Source organism: Ranitomeya variabilis, chromosome 2 (assembly GCF_051348905.1).
Source record: "Ranitomeya variabilis isolate aRanVar5 chromosome 2, aRanVar5.hap1, whole genome shotgun sequence".
NCBI lineage: Eukaryota > Metazoa > Chordata > Amphibia > Anura > Dendrobatidae > Ranitomeya > Ranitomeya variabilis.
Genome location: NC_135233.1, coordinates 399827203 through 399851039, shown reverse-complemented (window position 1 = coordinate 399851039; position 23837 = coordinate 399827203). Strand labels below are relative to the sequence as shown.

General features: G+C 46.4%; 1 long non-coding RNA gene across 1 annotated transcript in view; it reads left to right on the top strand.

Annotated features, from left to right (window-relative positions):
* Window positions 1-3231: 3231 nt before the first annotated feature.
* Window positions 3232-23837, top strand: part of LOC143809519 (uncharacterized) — a 96470-nt gene continuing 75864 nt past the window's right edge. The window contains exons 1-2 of the long non-coding RNA XR_013222313.1: window positions 3232-3301; window positions 3389-3454. This is a non-coding gene — a long non-coding RNA (uncharacterized LOC143809519). The remainder of the gene's footprint in view (window positions 3302-3388; window positions 3455-23837) is intronic.

Below are 23837 nucleotides of genomic sequence, written 5' to 3'. Positions count from 1 at the left end.
TCAACATTTCCACATACACACTCAGCCCGTCTGAACTAGCCATCGTCCAACGGGGGCTTTCCTTCTGCCCTACCCCTCCATGGGATAAATTTCAATTATCCCAAGACCTCGAACATTTCTATAGGAACATTCGTCTGAAGACGTACTTTGGGCATGAACAAGAGACCAGAGGGAACAGAGTCCTTCCATCAGGAGGGAATCCTGCTCCCGAGATATCCATTACTGACCTGGGTTTACGAAACCCAAGCAATTTTTGCCCCCCACGTTCATTCAACGCCACTGAGGCCTTTATTGATCTAGTACATAGGGACATCGGCAGGGTTCTAGACCAACACCAAAAGGGCTTTCTACCTACATGCAACAAAATTACGCCCATTGAGAAACAAGCAATCAAATCCCTCAAAGACAATAAACATATTGTTGTAAAACCCACAGACAAAGGCGGTGCCATTGTAGTCCAGAACCATACTGACTACGTTAATGAAATCCTTCGCCAACTGTCTGATACCACCACGTATTTACCTATCCCTCATGATCCGGTACTTACAATTAGGTCCAAAATACAACAGACTCTGTCCAAATATGCAGCCTTGAACACCATTGACTCTAAAACTGTCACCTTTTTAGTAAATCAGAATCTTGTCACCCCAGTTTTTTACACCCTGCCAAAAGTCCACAAATCCTTAACAAATCCCCCCTGTCGCCCAATAGTGGCCTCGACAGATTCCATTCTAGCCCCAATCTCCGTTTTTCTTGAAAAGATATTAACACCACTAACCAAGAAAACCCAATCATTTATTTTGGACACTGGCCACTTCCTCCATTCCATTAGTCAGATTACTAATATATCCTCTGATTGTATTCTGGCAACGTTCAATGTCAAGAGCTTATATACCTCCATAGAACACAACCTAGGCATCACTGCGGTTGCTGAGCTCTTCCAATCATCGAACCTCAGCCATAACTCCACCCAACTATTCCTTGACCTCCTGTCCATTGTCCTGAGAGAGAACTATTTCCCTATTTGGGGATCGAACATGGCGCCCGCGTATGCTAATATCTACATGGACAATTTTGAGCGATCATATGTCTATACCAACGCCCTATTCCAACAATACAGCAAATGTTGGCTACGCTTCATAGATGACATTTTTTGTCTTTGGGCAGGGACTCTCGAGGACCTTTTATCTTTCACTGAGGTTCTCAATTCCATCAGACCAGAATTACAATTTACACTAAATTGGCACATGACACAGATTTCCTTTTTTGACACCCTGGTTATAAAGAACGATAAGGGTACTCTTTCCACCGATATCTTCACAAATTCAACCGATACCAATAACTTACTGCACTACACCAGTTGCCATCCCTCTTCAACTAAAAATAGCTTACCTCGCTCCCAGTTCACACGGATCAGGAGGATAGTATCTGATACTAATCTCATTCCTACTCGCCTTGATGAGATGGCCAACAAATTCAAAAATAGACAATATCCTCATGAACTCCTTATTAAGGAGAAATCTAGAGCTGTTGAACCTCGATTGACACCACCCACTGCTCCTACCAAAGAAAGGGTTCCATTCATTCATACACATCATCCGGTAATGCCAAAAATCTACAATATTATCCACAAACATTGGTCCATCTTGTCTAAATCCTACCCTAGCGTTGAAGCCTTCCAGACTCCTGCACTCATGTGTAAACGACGTCCACAAAACATCAGGGATAGCCTAGTCAGAGCTGACGTAGGGAGTTTCTCCAGGGTCTCTAAACAGACCTTTCTCGGCACAGAACGTAGAGGTACATTCCCGTGCCTCAGCTGTGCCTGTTGCTCCAATATCATCAAAGGAGACAGAATCACCCACCCCCACACGGGCAAATACTACAGTATCAAAGGCTTCTATACATGTGATACCAACTAAGTTGTGTATCTCATAAAATGCCCGTGTGGATTACTTTATGTGGGTGAGACCACCCAGCATTTACGTGACAGAATTGCTAGTCACAAGTCCACCATACGCTGCAAGAAGTCTTGGCTACCAGTTCCCCACCATTTCATCAGTGAGAACCATAGTGTCTCGCAACTGAGAGTACAAGTGATCGAACAAGTCGAGCGGCCTCGAAGAGGTGGAAACCACATCAAACGATTGAAGGAAAGGGAGGCCTACTGGATTTACACCCTTCAAACATTGGCCCCAAGAGGCCTCAACAGAGAACTGGACTTTACATTCAAGTAACCATATTTCCATTATTGTAACTAAACTCTAAACCTATGTAATACCCATACAGGTGGTGGATATGTATTTTCTTCCATTTCCTTTTTACTAACCTATACTTTATCTTTTCAGACACACTAGTCCTCTGCCTTCTCCATAGGGTGAGTATTGTACGTTGTGCAGCCTCATCACCCTTTATTTTTTATTTTTTTCATTTTTATCTCATATATTTTTTTCATATTTTCATTATTTTCCTCATTATTTTTCTTCAATTTTCTTTTATTTTTCTTATTATTTTTTCATTTTTGTTCATTATTTATTTTTATTATTTTTTTTATTTTCAATTTTATCATTATTTCTATCATTATGTTTATCATTATTTTCCATATATTTCCATTTTTATTTTTATTTTTACCTTTATCTTTATTTTCGTTGCATTGATTGATTTAGTTTTTCATTTTTTTATTTCTATTCCATGTTCTTCCTGTCTGTTCCTCAGGGTTTACTACACAACCTATATTACACAATATAACTAGTTTCTCTTCAAACCTGATTACTCAACGCTACCTACTCCTCTCCTACGTTCTTATCTGGTTCTACATTATTCTGCCCGAACACTAGGTCATATATTGTCAGCCCCCAGCAGGATCCCTCCTGTTTCTTTACTCTGGACCCTCAGCGCTTACAGCACATTTAGCTTTAGGGCTTTTTTTCCCCTTTATCAGTTCCCTATCACATGGTGCTACCTCATTGGGGTCACCGCACTCTGCGTCCCGTTACTGTGTATGAGCCATCACTAATATTTCCCCTGAGCGCCCTAGGTCTACTCTCACCGCTACATAGTGTGCCTGCGCAGACGGCTCCCACTGAGATTACCGCCCCTAGCTCTCAGCGCAGCTTGGCTCACATTGCGCATGCGCGACTTGGTTTTCCGGCCCCAAGCATCCCAGACCACTCTCTGCCCACTACACCAATGCACCGGCGCACCTCACGCCACAATTCCTGCCGCCCAGTACAAAAAGGCGCTTCTCTCCTTGGTCCCACACACACCACCACCGCAGACACCAGTTACTACCAAGTTACAGGTAATTATGCCTGCCCTCCTTTTTCTCCTTGCTTGGGACTCGCATCCTTTGTTAGTATATTTACCGCTGTGGCTTTTTTTCCCATAGCCCCTAACGGGACTCCTGCACCTCTCCAGGGATTTTTGCCCTCCTCTCGGTATCTACTATTGTAAGGTCAGTTCCTAGCCTCCATCAGTGTCCACCACCTGGGTATTCCATACTTTCTTTTATGTTACTACTTCGCATCAGGGTATTGTGTCTGCTTAATACTGGTTTTGCATAACATTGTCCTCTTCGGATCACTGTTCTCATACAGGACACTGATTTATTCAAGATATTGACCGATTTTACCATAGTGTGTGTCTCCTTATGATATGGCTTCCGTGGTGCTCTCCGCTTATGTAGCCACTGCTACGCATATATCCTATAGGTATTTATCTGCCATTACAGGGTACGCCCAATTATTATTATTATTATTATTATTATTATTATTATTATTTATTGTTATAGCGCCATTTATTCCTTGGCGCTTTACATGTGAGGAGGGGTATACATAATAAAAAACAAGTACAATAATCTTAAACAATACAAGTCATAACTGGTACAGGAGGAGTGAGGACCCTGCCCACGAAGGCTCACAATCTACAAGGGATGGGTGAGAATACAGTAGGTGAGGATAGAGCTCGTCGTGCAGCGGTTTGGTTGATCGGTGGTTACTGCAGGTTGTAGGCTTGTCGGAAGAGGTGGGTCTTCAGGTTCTTTTTGAAGATTTCGATGGTAGGCGAGAGTCTGATGTGTTGTGGTAGAGGGTTCCAGAGTAGGGGTGATATGCGAGAGAAATCTTGTATGCGATTGTGGGAAGAGGAGATAAGAGGGGAGTACAGAAGGAGATCTTGTGAGGATCGGAGGTTGCGTGTAGGTAAGTACCGGGAGACGAGGTCACAGATGTATGGAGGAGACAGGTTGTGGATAGCTTTGTATGTCATGGTTAGGGTTTTGTACTGGAGTCTCTGGGCAATGGGGAGCCAGTGGAGGGATTGACAGAGGGGAGAGGCCGGGGAATAGCGGGGGGACAGGTGGATTAGTCGGGCAGCAGAGTTTAGAATAGATTGGATAGATTGGAGGGGTGCGAGAGTGTTCGAGGGGAGGCCACAGAGCAGGAGGTTGCAGTAGTCAAGGCGAGAGATGATGAGGGCATGGAATAGGGTTTTTGCAGATTCTTTGTTGAGGAATGAACGGATTCGTGAAATATTTTTGAGTTGAAGTCGGCAGGAAGTGGAAAGGGCTTGGATATGTGGTTTGAAGGAGAGATCAGCGTCAAGGATTACCCCGAGGCAGCGAGCTTGTGGGACTGGGGAGAGTGGGCAGCCGTTTACTGTAATGGATAGGTTCGTTTGGGGGGGTCGCGTGAGATGGGGGAAAGATGATGAATTCTGTTTTGTCCATGTTAAGTTTCAGAAATCTAGCGGAGAAGAAGGATGAAATAGTGGACAGACATTGAGGGATTCTGGTTAGTAGGGAGGTGATATCTGGTCCAGAGATGTAGATCTGTGTGTCATCAGCATAGAGGTGATACTGAAAGCCATGAGATTCTATGAGCTGTCCCAGGCCAAAGGTGTAAATGGAGAAGAGCAGGGGCCCAAGGACTGAACCTTGCCGGATTCCGACAGATAGGGGGCAAGGTGAGGAGGTGGTGTGTGAGTGGGAGACGCTGAATGTCCGGCCTGTTAGGTATGATGAGATCCAGGATAGGGCCAAGTCTGTGATGCCAAGGGATGAAAGGGTCTGTAATAATAGGGAATGGTCCACTGTGTTAAAGGCAGCCGACAGGTCGAGGAGGAGGAGAACAGAGTAGTATCGCTTGCTCTTGGCGGTTAAGAGGTCGTTGGTGACCTTAGTTAGGGCAGTTTCAGTGGAGTGGTGTGACCGGAAGCCAGATTGTAAGCGGTCAAAGAGGGAGCAAGAAGAGAGATGGGAGGACAGTTCAAGGTAGATGTGTTGTTCCAGTAGTTTGGAGGCATAAGGGAGAAGTGATATAGGGCGATAGCTAGATACAGAGGATGGGTCAAGAGAGGGCTTTTTGAGGATAGGTGTGATGGAGGCATGTTTAAAGCTTGAGGGGAAAACACCAGTTGTTAGTGATAGGTTGAAGAGATGGGTTAGGGTTGGGATGAAGACTGTGGTGAGGTTTGGGATGAGGTGGGATGGGAGTGGGTCAAGTGCACAGGTGGTGAGATGCGATCTTGAGAGTAGAGTGGAGAGTTGATCTTCTGTAATGGTGGAGAAGTTGGTTTTGAAGGTGGAGGGCTGGGAAGTCGGGAGGCAGGGCTCTGGGGCTTGTTGACCAAAACTGTCTCTGATGCTATCAATCTTCTGCTTGAAAAATGAGGCAAAGTCTTCAGCTGAGATAAGTGGGGAGGGAGGAGGTGCTGGGGGACGGAGGAGAGAATTGAAAGTGTTGAATAACTGTTTAGGGTTGTGAGACAGGGAGGATATGAGAGATGAGAAGTAGGTTTGTTTAGCTGTGGCGAGTGTGGTCTTGAAAGTAGTGAGGGACTGTTTGAATGTGATGAAGTGGTCGTTGGAGTGGGATCTTTTCCATCTGCGCTCAGCAGCCCTGGAAGCTCGCCTCAGTTCTTTGGTCAGGCTGGTGTGCCAGGGCTGTCTGTTGATTTTGTGAGCTTTTGTATGTGTAAGTGTAGCGCCCCCACTGCCGCAGGGCCGAGGGGTACCCGGTACCGGGCCTCTGAGTCTCTGCTCTGGGGTTGTCACGGTGGCTAGACCCGGTCCGTGACCCTGCTGAGGGGCGCCCAATAATAGGTGTGGATGGTGGTGGTAGTGCGGTGCAGTAAATAACGAGGACACCAGGTTGCAGTCTCTTTACCTCTTTACTGAAGGCTTCAGGGTCCTCAATCCGGAATACGGTTAACCGGGCTGCGCAAGCCTGACCGGTCCGATGGCACCTCCAGAGTTCGCTTTGCAGGTGGAAATCTGTGCCTACCTTCTAGCGCTTGTGTGTTGTGGTCCTTCCCTGCTGTGCTTACGGGATAGTCCCCACAACTGTTGTGTCTGTTTCTCGTGTTCCCTCACAACTCGATTCTGATGTTCTTCCACGTCCCCCAGATCTTATGGTTAGGACGCACCCGTATGACGGGGAGGCTCGGAGCTCTTCCGGGACTCTAGCGTCGCCCCACTCCTGTTGTTACCCCCCTGTGTCTTCCTAGGTCAATTGGGTGAGACAGCCCGCCTATAACTGACTGTCCTGCCGTAGGCTTGAAGTTTGGCTTGGAGCTCTATACTTCCTCGGCGTTCCGGCCACCGGTTATGCGCCTCAATAGGATGTTGCCTCGTCTTACAGCACGACTCCTACTGGTATTCTCCTTGTTGCGTTGATCTCGTTTCTCACTCAGCACAATAAACCTCGCTTCTTGTCCTTTCTTGGGGTACCGCCGCTATATCGTGCAGGCGCGGTCCCGTAACGTTCTCTCTGGTTGCTAGGCGTCTGTCAGGATCCCACCCCTGACAGGGACCCCTCTGAATCTTCCCCTACAACACCCTCTGCCACAAGGTGTTGCCTGGTTCCAACCCAGTCAGCTTTCTCATCTAACTTCCTGCCTAACCCCCAGTTTTACCAGATTGTGAGGAGTGGCCTAATACATAGTACCCTTAGCTCCCCCTGGAGGCCAGACTGTGAAATGTATTGGTGTCTGTGATACCTGGTCAGATGAACTCCTTCAGTGCCATCAGACGTACCATAGCCCCCCTTAGCGGCGGAGCATCAGTACTGCAACGACCAGGACTCTGGGGCGCTGCACTCCCCCCCGGTTAAATCCAGTACTCCTGGACTGGGAAGAAAACAACAATACATGTCAGCAAAAAGACATACAATTTTGAAAATGCAAGTACAAGTAAACTTTTTAACAGTACTTCCCTTTATGGGAGGTGAGGACACTTGAACGTAACAAACATGGTTTAATATTTTGAATAACTTACTATAAATAACTTCTTTTACCCAACCGGGTATTCTACTAAGTGCAAATTTCTTGAACAATAATTTAACTTTGCCTTTAAGGACGTACTCACTGAATCCACTAAAGACCTTCTTATAAAACATTATAAGGCTAATTAACTTTTCTGCATTCTCCTTCTTTACATCTGCAGGACCGCCTGTCCTAACTGCTCCAGGCCTGCTGCCTCTCCTTTCTGTTACAGGACCGCCCCTTTCCGCCCGGGCCTACTGCCTTTCCACTACTATACACAGTATAGAACATATCATCCATCTTTCAGTTCAAGATTACTGAGCCATCTCTGTATGGCCCCTAGGAGGACTCACTGACTAACCCCGTACGGGTTCACTTTCTGTCCTCATTCTTCTATCAACATCATTAAATATTTCTTACAATCAACTAGTTAGCTACATTTAACTTTTTCTTTCAAGACATTATTGCCATTTAACCATCTTAAGGCAACACTGTTCATAAGTGCAATATGTGAACATCCCCTTTAAGAGGGGACCAAGTCTCTATGAGGTAGTGCAACTTCTCAAGCTGCAAGTCTGTTCGCAGTAAGGACTCCGGTGCTGGTTCTGCGACCAGTGTCTTCGCAAAGAGTCCTTTCTTTATGTAAAACCAGTAGAGAGCACCCTTAAGAAGGCGCAAACTATTTACAGCATCAGTTTGTGAATCATTCACCGTCCATGATTCGACAGTCTCTTAATAACTGGAGCAAAAGTGGGAAACAAACAAAAAGCAATAGGGATCTCGGGTCAACAAAGGGATCCCTTTAAGAATAACCCTAGACGGGTTTTAGCAGCAAAACAGTAGAAACAGTTAACTATTTACATTCTATAAGGCATCTAGAGCTTCATGGTAAGTTGCAAGACATCAGCCGACAGTGGACACCTCCTGACTGTTCAGGCTTTGGCCCCTGGTCGGCGGCTGATGTGGTGTCAGTGTCAATGGTTGGTCTCTCGGGTGCAGTCAGATCACCCGGTGTCTGGATTCGAAGGCTAACCCTGGCTGCAAGCTCGGTAGCCGCAACAAGGCGTACAGTGGAGATAGTAACAAGATCTGTCAAGTCCGGATCGGTCGTGGTCGGGGCAACAGGTGACACTCCCTCTGGCCCACATCATTGGACGTTCCGAGCGCACCATCCTTGCGCACTCCGGTGGCTGGTGTAGGTCACCTGATCCCCCCTTTGCAATAGTGGATCACCATATTGATTGCGGCAGGGATTCTTCACGTTGTAACTGGTAATGAAGACGTCAGTCGGTAGTCCCGGTTCCTGTATGGAGCCCCAGCCCCGCTTTGGGTGAAAGGCCAGCACAGTACCCCGCTTTACCACGTCTTTCCTGCTGGGTGCAGGCCTTGGGTGTCGTACTGTTAGCGGATCAGTCTGTTCGGTCTCTTTTCGGTTTTTCCAATGTAGGATCAGACATTGTTTATATTGTTCCCAAGTGAGCACAGCAAGGGTGAGGCCTCCCTCCCGAGCTCCGTCTGGCCCGGTCCAGGGGGTGTCCCTCTGGAGGATTACCCTTTCTGGGCTCACATCTATGGGTTCCCCCATCGTGGTCGGTAGTGGAGGTACCAGCTTCCCCATCATGTCGGGGGTGAGCACCGCCAGCTCCGCCGAGAGGAAACAGTTATTGTTGGGGCGAGGAGCGGTCGTGGGAGCGGGATCTGTCAGGGGAGCAGGATCAGTCAGGGGAGCAGGTGCGTCTTCCATACCTGCGCCTGATGTGATTCCACCGATGTCGATCCGTCCCGCTGACAAGGACACTGGAATCGGCCGCAGCCCGGACTGCGGTTCCTCCGAGGTGGTCTCTGGATGTGGTTCCGCCCTCCATGGTTCCGTGGTCGGGATAGGTAGGCTCGACTCCTCCGCCGACGGCTCCAAGGAGTTCAGATCCTGCAGCGGCGGTGGACGCGAGTCCTCCTCTGGTGGGTGAGGGCAAGCCGGGATCGCTTCGCTGCTGCTCGGGCACTTGCTGTTCATCATCGCTGTCCGGCATTCGGCGGCAACGCATGCACCGGGCTCCGCCATTTCTCCAAGGTCGAGCTCCCTCTTCACTTCGTTCCCGCCGTTGCAAATCAGGGGGTGGTTCTCCTCTGCTTCCGGGCAGGTCGTCATCTCGCAGCAAAAGTCGGAGGGGGCGGTCGCTGCTCTTGGCGCCGCTTCGGTAGTCTCCTCCCATGGCACACCCTCCTTCTCCCCTTGCGCTCCCTGTGGCGCTGTAATGGTGGCGGTTTTGGCGGGAACTTTTGGCGGCAAGTGACAATACACAGTCTTTGCAATAAGTCACAGTCCAAGCACAATAAATTACAATTCCAAGGCACACATGACCCGATTCTTCAGGCTTAAGTAGATCCTGTTCGTGACGCCAAGTTGTAGCTCCCCCACTGCCGCAGGGCCGAGGGGTACCCGGTACCGGGCCTGAGTCTCTGCTCTGGGGTTGTCACGGTGGCTAGACCCGGTCCGTGACCCTGCTGAGGGGCGCCCAATAATAGGTGTGGATGGTGGTGGTAGTGCGGTGCAGTAAATAACGAGGACACCAGGTTGCAGTCTCTTTACCTCTTTACTGAAGGCTTCAGGGGCCTCAATCCGGAATACGGTTAACCGGGCTGTGCAAGCCTGACCGGTCCGATGGCACCTCCAGAGTTCGCTTTGCAGGTGGAAATCTGTGCCTACCTTCTAGCGCTTGTGTGTTGTGGTCCTTCCCTGCTGTGCTTACGGGATAGTCCCCACAACTGTTGTGTCTGTTTCTCGTGTTCCCTCACAACTCGATTCTGATGTTCTTCCACGTCCCCCAGATCTTATGGTTAGGACGCACCCGTATGACGGGGAGGCTCGGAGCTCTTCCGGGACTCTAGCGACGCCCCACTCCTGTTGTTACCCCCCTGTGTCTTCCTAGGTCAATTGGGTGAGACAGCCCGCCTATAACTGACTGTCCTGCCGTAGGTTTGAAGTTTGGCTTGGAGCTCTATACTTCCTCGGCGTTCCGGCCACCGGTTATGCGCCTCAATAGGATGTTGCCTCGTCTTACAGCACGACTCCTACTGGTATTCTCCTTGTTGCGTTGATCTCGTTTCTCACTCAGCACAATAAACCTCGCTTCTTGTCCTTTCTTGGGGTACCGCCGCTATATCGTGCAGGCGCGGTCCCGTAACGTTCTCTCTGGTTGCTAGGCCTCTGTCAGGATCCCACCCCTGACAGGGACCCCTCTGAATCTTCCCCTACAACACCCTCTGCCACAAGGTGTTGCCTGGTTCCAACCCAGTCAGCTTTCTCATCTAACTTCCTGCCTAACCCCCAGTTTTACCAGATTGTGAGGAGTGGCCTAATACATAGTACCCTTAGCTCCCCCTGGAGGCCAGACTGTGAAATGTATTGGTGTCTGTGATACCTGGTCAGATGAACTCCTTCAGTGCCATCAGACGTACCATAGCCCCCCTTAGCGGCGGAGCATCAGTACTGCAACGACCAGGACTCTGGGGCGCTGCATAAGTGGGGCAGCAGATTCCAAAGCTACAGCTATTGTGGTGTTATATAGAGCGGCAGCGTCATCCGCATTGCCCAATGACAATCCTGATGTTTCTTACCACTATATCTCTTCAATAACTTGATGGGTCTTGCAATACTGTCGCCTTGTCCACTATTATGGCGACAATACGCAATTTTCATTATATATGGGACTCTGTATTTGTATATAAAAAATTTTTGTAAAAAATTTTTTTGTAATATGTTATGTGTTCATGTTTTGTGATACCTTGTATATTTTGTTTTTTTCAGTAAGGTTTGAGAAAGACCCAGTGGGTCTAAACGTTACCTTGAAACACTGCGGTGATACCTTTAATTTTGGTGTTTGTTCACAATAAAGAACCACGTTTTTTGGCTAACAAAAACTCTAAAGACTTCTTTCTTGAGTGCGACTGTTGCTGTACAGGACTAGATCACTGATCCATTCATTCCCTCAGTGGCTGCACTTTTTTTCTGGAAGCCCCAAAGAGAATGAATGGAGCTGCGGTCAGACACCTGTAAAATAGTGATAAAAGTGTCCTGTCAGGGATGAAACTTCCCAATTCTTCCGATCGGTGCAGTTTCTAATGGTCGGACCTAAGCGATCACCTATCCTGTGGAGCCCATGGATCGGTGATAACTTGTTTTAACCAAGAACCCCATTAATGTAAACTACCGTAATTATACATCCCAGTTATTGGGGCACACGGCAGATGTGCAGCAGCCGCCGGTGTTTTAAAGCCGATGCTCCACTATAATGACAGACATTTGCATATAGCTGTAGGGCCCCTACAGTCCATTCCCCTGGTGGGCCCCAGACACCCTAGTCCGACCCTGCGGTTAGATCTTGCATTTGGTCATAGTCTTGTCCTCATCACCAGCAAGGACACACAGGTGGAACTCATCCGCCTCCTACTGTGATAGCAATTCATCATGGTGGAACGGCCTCCTGTCTGAGTCACCTGATACTTCCGCCTTCCTCCATAAGTCCCAAACAAGCTAAAGTCACACTCTATTGTCAACAGGTGTAGTAGGTCTGACTCCTTAACCATTCCAATCTCATGGGTCTCAGCCCCATAGTTTGTTTTTATAGACACAAGGGGTAGTCCTTGACGTCCCGGTGAATATAGCAGGTGCCCACTTGTTTTCTGGGGATTACCAGGGACACCAAACTCCCCGAGTCCAAGAGTCCTGACACCAGTACCCCAATTATTGTTACGGGACATGCTTTCAGCCCTGTTGTGTATCCGCTTTTTGGGCTCCCCTGGTGGTTGCTGGTGGTACTGGTGACTTGTTTGCACTTTGCTGCTTCTGTTCACCTGCTTCCATCAGTGTTTGGGAGTTTCCTATTTAGCCTTGCTCTCCAGTCTTTTCCTTGCCAGTCATCATTGTAACCAGAGCCTTCGGTTGCATGTTCCTGCTACTAGTCTGCTGATCAGCTAAGTGGACTTTGTCCTTTTGTTTTGTATCTTTAGTCCAGTTTGCAGTTTTTGTATTCTCTGTAGCTGGAAGCTCTTGCGGGCTGAAATTGCCACTCCTGTGTCATGAGTTGACACAGGAGTCTTAAAGTAATTTCAGGATGGTTTTTGAAAGGGTTTTCAGTTGACCGTGAAGTCCTCTTTTGTATCCTTCTGCTATCTAGTAAGTGGACCTCTCTTTGCTAAATCTACTTTCATACTGTGTATGTCTTTTCCTCTTAATTCACCGTTATTACATGTGGGGGGCTGCTATCATCTTTTGGGGTATTTCCCTAGAGGTAAGCCAGGTCTGTTTCTTCCTCTACCAGGCGTAGTTAGTCCTCCGGCTGGCGCGTGGCATATAGGAAGCCGTAGGTATGCTCCCTGGCTACTGTTAGTTGTGTGGTAGATTTAGCTCACGGTCAACTCGAGTTTCCATCACCCGAGAGCTCGTTCGTTACTTATATGTTTCTTACGTTCCCTTGCCATTGGGAACCATGACAGTATGACCGGCCTTTGTTAAACTTATTGGCAGAAAAAAGGAGAGAAAAAAGAAGTCTGTAGATTTTTTTTTTTTTTCCTATGTTTGCTCCATAGTTGGATCAGTTGTATTTCAGCTCTAATTACAGCCTTTGCCTTTCTCTCCTTCTAATCCTTGAATGGCTCTGAGCTCACCTGTTTAAAGATGGATCCTCAGAGTTTGGCTGCAGGTTTAAATAATCTTGCTACGAAGGTTCAAAGTTTACAAGATTTTGTTATGCATACTCCTATTTCTGAACCTAAAATTCCTACACCAGAGGTGTTTTCCGGAGATAGATCTCGGTTTTTGAATTTCAAATATAATTGTAAATTATTCCTTTCTCTCAGACCTCACTCCTCAGGAGATCCTGTCCAGCAGGTTAAGATTGTAATCTCTTTGCTGCGAGGTGACCCTCAAAATTGGGCATTTTCATTGGCACCAGGGGATCCTGCGTTGCTCAATGTGGATGCGTTTTTCCTGGCTTTACGGTTGCTTTATGAGGAACCTAATTTGGAGATTCAAGCTGAAAAAGCTTTGATAGCCCTATCTCAAGGGCAAGATGAAGCGGAGATATACTGCCAAAAATTTCGTAGGTGGTCTGTGCTTACTCAGTGGAATGAGTGCGCCTTAGCGGCAAATTTCAGAGAGGGCCTTTCTGATGCCGTTAAAGATGTAATGGTCGGGTTCCCTGCGCCTACAGGTCTGAATGAGTCCATGACAATGGCAATTCAGATTGATCGGCGTTTGCGGGAGCGCAAACCCGTGCACCATTTGGCGGTATCTTCTGAAGAGACGCCAGAGAAAATGCAATGTGACAGAGTTATGTCCAGAAGCGAGCGGCAGAATTATAGGCGTAAAAATGGGTTATGCTTCTATTGTGGTGATTCTGCTCATGTTATATCAGCATGCTCTAAGCGTACTAGGAAGGTTGACAAGTCCATTTCAATTGGCACTTTACAGTCCAAATTTATTTTGTCTGTAACCTTGATTTGTTCATTATCAGTTATTACCGTGGATGCCTATGTGGACTCTGGCGCCGCTCTGAGTCTTATGGACTGGTCCTTTGCCAGGCGCTGTGGGTTTGATTTAGAGCCTCTGGAAGTCCCTATACCTCTGAAGGGTATTGATTCTACACCTTTGGCTTGTAATAAACCACAGTTCTGGACGCAAGTGACTATGCGTATGACTCCAGACCATCAGGAGGTGATTCGCTTCCTTGTGTTGTACAATTTACATGATGTTTTGGTGCTTGGATTACCATGGTTACAGTCTCATAACCCAGTCCTTGACTGGAAGGCTATGTCTGTGTTAAGCTGGGGATGTCGGGGGGCTCATGGGGACACTCCTATGGTGTCCATTTCGTCATCTATTCCATCTGAGATTCCGGCATTTTTGTCTGATTATCGTGATATTTTTGAAGAGCCTAAGATTGGTTCACTCCCTCCTCACAGGGATTGTGATTGCGCCATAGATCTGATTCCTGGCAGTAAATTTCCAAAGGGTCGTTTGTTTAACCTATCTGTACCTGAACATGCTGCTATGCGCGAGTATATTAAGGAGTCCCTGGAAAAGGGACACATTCGTCCTTCTTCATCTCCTTTAGGAGCTGGTTTTTTCTTTGTCTCTAAAAAGGATGGCTCTCTGAGGCCTTGTATTGATTATCGTCTCCTGAATAAAATTACAGTCAAATATCAGTATCCGTTGCCTTTGCTGACTGATTTGTTTGCTCGCATAAGGGGGGCTAAGTGGTTCTCTAAGATTGATCTTCGTGGGGCGTATAATTTGGTGCGAATTAAGAAGGGGGATGAGTGGAAGACCGCATTTAATACGCCTGAGGGCCATTTTGAGTATTTGGTAATGCCTTTCGGCCTTTCTAATGCACCTTCTGTCTTTCAGTCCTTAATGCATGAAATTTTCCGTGAATATTTGGATAAATTTATGATTGTGTACTTGGATGATATTTTGATTTTTTCTGATGACTGGGAGTCTCATGTTCAGCAGGTCAGGATTTTCAGGTTTTGCGGGAGAATTCTTTGTGTGCAAAGGGTTCAAAGTGTGTTTTTGGGGTTCAAAAAATTTCATTTTTGGGGTATATTTTTTCCCCTTCTTCAATTGAGATGGACCCTGTCAAGGTTCGGGCTATTTACGACTGGACGCAGCCTACTTCTCTGAAGAGTCTCCAGAAATTCTTGGGCTTTGCTAATTTTTATCGTCGATTTATAGCTGGTTTTTCTGGCGTTGCTAAACCTCTGACGGATTTGACTAAAAAGGGTGCTGATGTTGCCAATTGGTCCCCTGCTGCCGTGGAGGCCTTTCGGGAGCTTAAGCGCCGCTTTTTGTCTGCCCCTGTGTTGCGCCAGCCTGATGTTTCTCTTCCCTTTCAGGTTGAGGTCGATGCTTCCGAGATCGGAGCGGGGGCGGTTTTGTCGCAGAAAAGTTCCGACTGCTCAGTGATGAGACCTTGTGCGTTCTTTTCGCGAAAATTTTCGGCCGCCGAGCGAAACTATGATGTTGGTAATCGGGAGCTTTTGGCCATGAAGTGGGCATTTGAGGAGTGGCGTCATTGGCTTGAGGGTGCCAGACATCAGGTGGTAGTTTTGACTGATCACAAGAATTTAATTTATTTGGAGTCTGCCAGGCGCCTGAATCCTAGACAGGCACGTTGGTCGTTGTTCTTTTCCCGGTTTAATTTTGTGGTCTCGTACTTACCGGGTTCTAGGAATGTGAAAGCAGATGCTCTTTCTAGGAGTTTTGAGCCTGACTCTCCTGGGAATTCTGAACCTGCTGGTGTCCTTAAGGATGGAGTGGTTTTGTCTGCTGTCTCTCCAGATTTGCGACGTGCTTTGCAAGAATTTCAGGCGGATAGACCTGATCGTTGTCCGTCTGATAGACTGTTTGTTCCTGACGAGTGGACCACTAGAGTCATCTCGGAAGTTCATTCTTCTACTCTGGCAGGTCATCCGGGAATTTTTGGCACCAGAGATTTGGTGGCTAGATTCTTCTGGTGGCCTTCCCTGTCTCGAGATGTGCGTGTTTTTGTGCAGTCTTGCGATGTGTGTGCTCGGGCCAAGCCTTGTTGTTCTAGGGCTAGTGGGTTGTTGTTGCCCTTGCCTATTCCGAAGAGGCCTTGGACGCACATCTCTATGGACTTTATCTCGGATCTCCCTGTTTCTCAGAAGATGTCTGTCATCTGGGTGGTGTGTGACCGTTTTTCTAAAATGGTTCATTTGGTGCCATTGCCTAAGTTGCCGTCCTCATCTGAGTTGGTCCCTCTGTTTTTTCAAAATGTGGTTCGCTTGCATGGTATTCCGGAAAACATTGTTTCTGACAGGGGTACCCAGTTCGTGTCTAGATTTTGGCGGGCAGTCTGTGCCAGGTTGGGCATTGATTTGTCCTTTTCGTCTGCATTCCATCCTCAGACCAATGGCCAGACGGAGCGAACTAATCAAACTTTGGAGACTTATTTGAGGTGTTTTGTGTCTGCGGATCAGGATGATTGGGTTGCCTTTCTGCCGTTGGCGGAGTTTGCTCTTAATAATCGGGCTAGTTCTGCCACTTTGATTTCTCCTTTCTTTTGCAATTCAGGGTTTCATCCGCGTTTTTCATCTGGTCAGGTTGAATCTTCGGATTGTCCTGGAGTGGATGCGGTGGTGGATCGGTTGCATCGGATTTGGGGACAAGTGGTGGATAAGTTGGAATTGTCCCAGGAGAGGACTCAGCAGTTTGCTAACCGTCGTCGTCGTGTTGGTCCCCACCTTCGCGTTGGGGACTTGGTGTGGTTGTCTTCCCGTTTTGTCCCTATGAGGGTTTCTTCTCCCAAATTTAAGCCTCGGTTCATCGGTCCTTATAGGATTTTGGAGATTCTTAACCCTGTTTCCTTTCGTTTGGACCTCCCGGCATCTTTCGCTATCCATAATGTGTTCCATCGGTCGTTGTTGCGGAGATATGAGGTACCGGTGGTTCCTTCTACTGAACCTCCTGCTCCTGTGCTGGTGGAGGGTGAATTGGAGTACGTCGTAGAGAATATCTTGGACTCCCGTATTTCCAGACAGAGACTTCAATATCTGGTTAAATGGAAAGGCTATGGTCAGGAAGATAATTCTTGGGTAACTGCCTCTGATGTTCATGCCTCGGATTTGGTTCGCGCCTTTCATAGGGCTCATCCAGATCGCCCTGGCGGTTCTTGTGAGGGTTCGGTGCCCCCTCCTTAAGGGGAGGGTACTGTTGTGTATCCGCTTTTTGGGCTCCCCTGGTGGTTGCTGGTGGTACTGGTGACTTGTTTGCACTTTGCTGCTTCTGTTCACCTGCTTCCATCAGTGTTTGGGAGTTTCCTATTTAGCCTTGCTCTCCAGTCTTTTCCTTGCCGGTCATCATTGTAACCAGAGCCTTCGGTTGCATGTTCCTGCTACTAGTCTGCTGATCAGCTAAGTGGACTTTGTCCTTTTGTTTTGTATCTTTAGTCCAGTTTGCAGTTTTTGTATTCTCTGTAGCTGGAAGCTCTTGCGGGCTGAAATTGCCACTCCTGTATCATGAGTTGACACAGGAGTCTTAAAGTAATTTCAGGATGGTTTTTGAAAGGGTTTTCAGTTGACCGTGAAGTCCTCTTTTGTATCCTTCTGCTATCTAGTAAGTGGACCTCTCTTTGCTAAATCTACTTTCATACTGTGTATGTCTTTTCCTCTTAATTCACCGTTATTACATGTGGGGGGCTGCTATCATCTTTTGGGGTATTTCCCTAGAGGTAAGCCAGGTCTGTTTCTTCCTCTACCAGGCGTAGTTAGTCCTCCGGCTGGCGCGTGGCATATAGGAAGCCGTAGGTATGCTCCCTGGCTACTGTTAGTTGTGTGGTAGATTTAGCTCACGGTCAACTCGAGTTTCCATCACCCGAGAGCTCGTTCGTTACTTATATGTTTCTTACGTTCCCTTGCCATTGGGAACCATGACACAGCCCCTTACCAATCTGATAACCCACAGTGGTGGAGGGATAGGCAAAGTATGAACAGCTACTCCCGATGCTACAGTCCATCTGTTCGTAGGATATAGGACTCCGGGAGGCTATATAACCAGGGTCTTGACATCTCCACAAGAGCAAGTCTTTACCAGCGGCCTTTGGCAACCCCTCAGCAACCCCTTGGGATCTTGGACTCCCCCCAGTGGTGACTCTATTACCCCTCTTTTGGGTTTCAGGCTCCCTCTGGGTACCCCTGTATGGGGATGCCACACCACCCGGCTTCCTGCCACACCACCCGGCTTCCTTAGGGACCTCTCAACCACCTGATACCTTTCTACTAGGACAAGCAGGTCATCCACATTTTGGGGATTGCAGGTATGCACTGGCCTGGGAAAAGAGTGGATAAATCTGTCCACTCAGGCTCCCGCTGGGTACCCCAGTATGAGAATGCACCACCCACTGGCTTTCTTAGTGACCTCTCGACCATCTGGTATCATTTGACTAAGCCTCCCTGGTCAACAAAGCTCTGCACTGGCCTAGGAAGCCAGTGAACAAATCTGTCCATGACAACCCGCTTGACCATCTGGGCTGGGGTGGAGGACTCTGGCTGCCACCACATCTGTACCAAATGTAGCAAATCGAACATTTGGGAGCAAGGTTTTTTCACCGCAATACACCCAGTAATGGACCCTTTGCACTCGGACAGACATAGTCACCCCTGCGCGTGCCAATATCTCAGTTTTTAGTTTGGCATATTCCAAGACATCTTGTAAGGCTAGTTTATTATAAGCCTTTTAGGGCTCGCCAGCTCGATAGGGGGCCAGCACCTCCACCCACTGGTCTGGCAGTAGCTTCTACCACTCTGTTACCCGCTCAAAAACTGTAAAAAATGCTTCCACATCATCCCCCGGGGACATCTTCTGCATGGCTCATCTTACCGCCTTACGGACGTATGTGTCATCACTTTGACATGGGGAAGGGAGGGTTTCTTTGTTGCGGACATCCCCTGCCAGGAGTTCCATCTGCCATTGCTACTGTTGGATCTGCTGCATCAGCAGTTTATTTGTCTCCTGCTGTATCTACGGTTGCTCCTGGTGCTGCAGCTGCTGCTTTTGGCACTACTGCTGCTCTTGGTGCTGCTTCTGGCTTTGCATCAGGTGCTTGATCAGTTCCTCCATTTTATCTGACCACTGTTCTATCCCTATCTCCGCCTTCACCCAAGACATGCAGTTTGTCCACAGCAGTCATACTTGCTTCCTGGGGATCTTGCCTGCACTTCTAGCATCAACTGTCGTAAATTGACTCACTTGACTGCACACGGCAGTAGACATAGGAACACTGTTTCTTTATGACTCCCCCTGGTTAATTAGGGGCGATGCATAAGCCAGTGTAGATTTAGCAAGCATAAGGCCTGTCTGGCCTAAGGAAAAACAAAACATAGCATACATCACAGTCCGTGTTGTTGTGGGGATCCGCCCATTCAGGGAATTCACATATAATGGTTCAGATAACTTGTCAGGGCACAAAGCACTGGAGTTCCACTCTCCAGGCCTACTGAACAATGAATGCCTCAGAAGGCTGACTATTTAAACCCCAGACCACACTCTGGGGTGGAGATAAGGTAGACAAACTCCTACCTTCTATATGGTTATCCACAAAAACGCAGCCCTTAAAATGGCCAATTAACTCCTCTCAATGCACAGTGTGCTGGAGCAACCTTCTGGGTTTCATATCACTGAAGCTAATAGCCTTAATGAAACGTATCTCTCCTCCAGCACTTTGCCAGTGACTTTGTCACACATCTTTATGATTAATATTCCTCATTATGTTCACCAATTTCTACTTTTAGTCATCATGGCTATCGTTTCTAATTTATTTTATATATACACAAGTGATTCTAAATAAATTAGAATATCATCAAAAAATTTATTCATTTCAGTTCTTCAATACAAAAAGTGAATTTCATATATTCTATAGCGTCATTACACACAGAGTGATCTATTTCACGTTTTTATTTCTGTTAATGTTGATGATTATGGCTTACAGCCAATGGAAACCCAAAAGCCATTATCTCAGTAAATTAGAATACCTTATAACACCAGCTTGAAAAATGATTTTAAAATCCCTAATGTTGTCCTACTAAAATGTTTGTTCAGTAAATGCCCTCAATACTAAGTCGGGGCTCCTGTGCATCAATTACTGCATCAATGCAGCATGGCATGGAGGCGATTAGCCTGTGGCACTGCTGAGGGGTTATGGAAGCCCAGGTTGCTTTGATAGTAGAATTCAGCTCGTTTGCATTTTGGGGTCTGGTGTCTCTCATTTTCCTCTTCACAATACTCCATAGATTCTCTATGGGGTTAAGGTCAGGCGAGTTTGCTGTCAATCAAGCACAGTGATACTGTTTGTAAATCAGGTATTGGTACTTTTGGCAGTGTGGACAGGGGCCAAGTCCTGCTGGAGAATGACATTTCCATCTCCAAAAAGCTTGTCGGCAGAGGGAAGCATGAAATGCTCTAAAACGTCCTGGTAGACGGCTGCGCTGACTTTGGTCTTGATAAAACACAGTGGACCTACACTAGCAGAAACATGGCTCCCCAAACTAGCACTGATTGTGGAGACTTCACACTAGACCTCCAGCAGCTTGGATTGTGGCCTCTCCACTCTTCCTCCAGACTCTGGGACCTTGATTTCCAAATGAAATGCAAAATTTACTTTCATCTGAACACAGCACCTTGGACCACCGACAACCGTCCGTTTCTTTTTCTCCTTAGCCAGGTAAGACGCTTCTCGCGTTGTCTATTGGCCATGAGTGGCCTGACACAAGGAATGTGACACTTGTAGCCCATGTCTTGGATACCTCTGTGTGTGGTGGCTATTGAAGCAAAGACTCCAGCAGCAGTCCACTCCTTGTCAATCTCCCCCACATTTTTGAACAAGGCTGCGGTTATCCTGGTTGCTTCTGCACCTTTTTCTATCACACTTTTTCCTATATGTATAGCCTTGCCATTAGAACAAGGTCATTGATGGAATAACTATTGTTTATCAACTCATTCTGCACCCTGCAATATACAACGATACAAAGCGGATATAGAAGAAAAATGGTCAAAAATTTACAATGGAAATCATTATAAAAATATATTAATACTATTAGTATTGCTGATATTTTACAACGCTAAATGAAATAGGACATTATTTATTGTGGCCACATTATTTATGACACATTACTCCTGCTACTATATTATTCATCATTTAAACACTGATACAATGTTTAATATTCTGACATAGTAACGTATTGAATCATTATGTTGCTTCCCGCTCTCGTTGATGCTGGTGGGATGACACCTGAGTGGCGGCATGACCTTGTCGTTCACTGGTTTGCTTCTGGCAACCTGGAAAAGAATCCTATGTATACAATTAATTACAAAAAGATAAGAAACATTTCAACAGAAAAAGTAAAAGGCAATATTTATATAGGTAAAAGTAATGACATCTACAAGAAATAAGGAAATGGGGATGAACTCAAGGCTGAAAGCGGAGATAGAAGGAAAAAGAGATAATATATAGATAGATAGATGATAGATTGATAATAGATAATAGATGCATAATAGATGAATAGATAGGTAATAAATAGATAATTGATAAGTAGATAGTTTTTGTTATAATCCTTCCTCTCTTGTATGCAGACATTAATGATAGGACGCGCTGCTCACATTCTTTCTAGGTTCTTTACATGGAATTGTTAATCAGACTTTAAAGCTGACAAAAGTGATAATTTCCTATCGTAAATGATCCGGTGTCATTTCTGATGAGCAGAGGCAGGTGATGCTTCTCTCTCTCGAGGCACTGACTTGTTCCCAATAAAATGTTTTACAGTAATCGAGTCCAACACAAAGTCACAGATAATAATGTCTACAGAAAACATGGCGGCTGTGGTCCTCGGCTCATCGCCAGTTTAGAGTGTTTTCTTTTTTTTTTTTTTTTTAAAAAGGTTTTGTAGACCCCAGGGTCCTTTTTAACCTACAGGAAAAATTGTATTCGGAGAGTTTTTCCGCCACTAGAGTCATGGCTTGTAAAATAAAGCCAATTAAGACATTTACACATTACCTGGAGGTATCTCCTCTTATCAGCAATATCTTTTGTAGTCAGGTCAGGTTCTCTATGGTAAGGATATCCCAGACATCTTCAAAGGCAAGATGCATATCTAGACAGAGTGAGACCCCATGAGATGAACACAGTTGGGGGGAGTCTGGAGAAAAAAACATGTGGAGAGAAAAGTCTGAATAAATACTCAGTACAGCAACATTCTAACAAGTAATCGAGGCATTTTGTAGTAAAAAATTTGCAAAGAGAATAATATGGGGCCTGAAAACATGGCGTATTGGTGGGTGCCGAGGCAAGTGAGAGCTGCCCTTATTTCTCTGCACATGATACACTTATCTGGTAATGTATGGTGCTATTCATTACCTGGACTGACTTCTCAGACCCTCCATACTCCATATTTCTTCTTCTCAGACCTGCCATACGCCATACTTCTTTACAGAATCACCATACTTTGTTTAACAGACTTGCCATACTCCATACTCTTTCTTCACAGACCCACCATATTCCATACTTCTTCACGGACCCACCATACTCCATAATTCTTCACAGACCCACCATACTCCATACTTCTTCACAAACCCACCATACTTCATAGTTCTTCACAGACCCACCATACTCCATAATTCTTCACAGACCCACCATACTCCATAATTCTTCATAGACGCGCCATACTCCATTCTCTATCTTCACTGGCCCGCCATACTTTCTTCATAGACCCAGCATACTCCATATTCTTTCACAGACCCACCATACTTCACACATCTTATTTACAGACCCACCATACCACATACTCTGTTTCACAGACTCACCATACTCCATACTCCTCAGACTCACCATACTCCATACTCTTTGATAGACCCGCCATACTCCGTATTACTTCTTCTCAGACCCGCACCACTCAATACTTCTTCTTCTCAGACCAGATATACTCCATACTCCTTCTTCACAGACCTACCATTCTCCATACTCCTCCTATGCAGACACAACATTCTTTTAAAATCTTCATACTTCTTACTCCTTCACAGACACGCAATACTCCTTCTTCACAGACTCACCATACTCCATACTCCTTCTTTACAAACCACCATACTACATATTCCTTCTTCACATACCCTCCATATTCCATGTATCTTCTTCTCAGACCCACCATACTCTACAGACCGCCATACTTTTTAATCCTTCACAGATCTGCCATACCACATACACCTTTTTCACAGACCCCCATTCTCCATACTCCATCTTCACAGACTTACCATGCTCCATACTTCTTTACAGCCCAGCCATGCTCCATACTGCTTATTCATAGACCTTCCATACACTATACTCCTCCATACTCCTCTGCACACCTTCCATACTCCATACTCCTTCTTCACAGACCCACCATGCTCAATTGTCTATGCCCAATTTCTAAACCAAGTAATCTGAAGCAAACATCAGGGCTTACGGGGCTTGAGTGGCCACATGGCAATCTTCCATAGTGATAATTCACTAGGCATGTCAGGGGAAGAGATGAACGAACCTTTCAAGGTTCAGTTTGGTTCGGCAAACGTCCCGATGTTCTCCGACCATGTTCGCCAAACACCCCTGAACCCCATTGAATTCAAGGAAAGGCAAAACCAAATGCATAGACAACACCTTAAGAGGTGGCCAAAAGCTTCCCAAACAGCTCAGATTAGGGGCAGACACCAGGAAAAGTAGCATCAATTGACCCACAGTAGAACATTTTATAATGGCACAGAAGCAGTCAGCCATGGGCAATGCATGAGGTATCAGGGTCTGGGCCTGCAATTACAGCTTGGAATTAAAGTTTCAATTAAGACAAGTGTGTGAGGGATCAGTGTAAGCCTTTTGTGCTGGGGGCCCTGATACTGCCTCCAACAGTTCAAATAGTTTTTTTGCTAGGCACACTCAGGTGGCACAAGCATCAGTTTTCGTAGACTACTGTTTTCAGAAACAAGTAAGTATATTAACACGGGTAGTTGACTGATCAATTTACCCACATTGGAACAT